General features: G+C 39.9%; 1 pseudogene; it reads left to right on the top strand.

Moving 5' to 3' along the window:
* The first annotated feature begins 618 nt into the window (after window positions 1-618).
* The window catches only part of LOC101574338, a 5,849-nt pseudogene continuing 5,190 nt past the window's right edge, over window positions 619-1,277 (top strand).

The following is a 1,277-nucleotide window of genomic DNA, read 5'->3' on the forward strand; positions in this document are numbered from 1 at the left end:
AAAAGAAAAGAAAAGAAAGCTACAGTACTCTGAAAAAAGGAGATTAAAAATTAAATAAATAAATAAGGAGATTAAAGAGGATATTGGAAAATGAAAAGATATCCCTTGCTCTTAGGCAGAAAGAACCTACATAGTGAAAATGGTATATGTCCAAAACTATTATACAGATTTAATGCAATTCGAATCAAAATTCCAATAGCATAGCTCACAGAATTAGAGAAAACAACTGTAAAATTAATTTGGAACCACAAAAAATGTACAATAGCAAAGGCAATTCTAGGCAACAAAGACAAGGCAGGGGACATCACAATCCCTGACTTGAAATTATATGACAAAGCTACTGAGATAAAAACAGCATGGTAGTATTTTATTAAAAAAAAAAAACCCAAGGATTAATGGAACAAATTTGAAGATGCAGAAACAACTCCAGACGTATTGAGCCACCTTACCTTTGATGAAGGTTCCAAACATTCACTGGAAGAAAGTGAATGATAAATGGGTGCTTGAAAACTAGCTTTGCACATGCCAAAACTTAAAATTGAACCCATATCTTTCACCATACACTAAACTAAAGCCGAAATGGATCAAAGATCTAAATATCAAAAAGAGTCAACAAAGATGTCTGACATGGAGGACGATTTCATATGTGATGAGGAGGAGGACTATGACCTGGATACTCTGAAGACAGTAACTCTGAGCCAAATGTGGATTTGGAAAATCAGTGCTGTAATTCCAAAGCGTTAAAAGATGACCCTAAAGCGCTTTAAGCAGCTTACAAAAGGTTTTAGAACTTGAACGTGAAAAAGGAGAATAGGGATTTAAAGCACTGAAACAAATGATTAAGATTAATTTCAAGTTGACAAACTTTCTGGAAGTGACGAATAGATACAAGCAGCTTTTAGCCTGTATTTGGAGTGCAGTCATAAGAAATTATTCTGAAAAATCCATCAATTCTATTCTTGAGATGACCTGGGGCCACCAGATCCTGAATAGACCCAGAGCTCAGGTCCAGCGAGTGAGTGAGACAACCCAGGGCAGCTGGATCCTGAATAGACCCAGAGCCCAGGCCCAGTGTGTGAGTGAGAGGACCTGGGCCACCAGATCCTGAATAGACCCAGAGTGCAGGTCCGGTGTGTGAATGAGACCGCCTGGGGCCCACTGGATCCTCATTCAACCCAGAGTGCAGGCCCAGCGTGGAACCCTTCAGCAGAACTCCCTGCAAAGAGGCTAAAGGCAAGACCCACCCAGCTGTTTCAGGAGCAGAACATCTTGCCAGA

The sequence above is a fragment of the Octodon degus genome, unplaced genomic scaffold (assembly GCF_000260255.1).
Source record: "Octodon degus isolate 3935 unplaced genomic scaffold, OctDeg1.0 scaffold00194, whole genome shotgun sequence".
Classification (NCBI taxonomy): Eukaryota; Metazoa; Chordata; class Mammalia; order Rodentia; family Octodontidae; genus Octodon; species Octodon degus.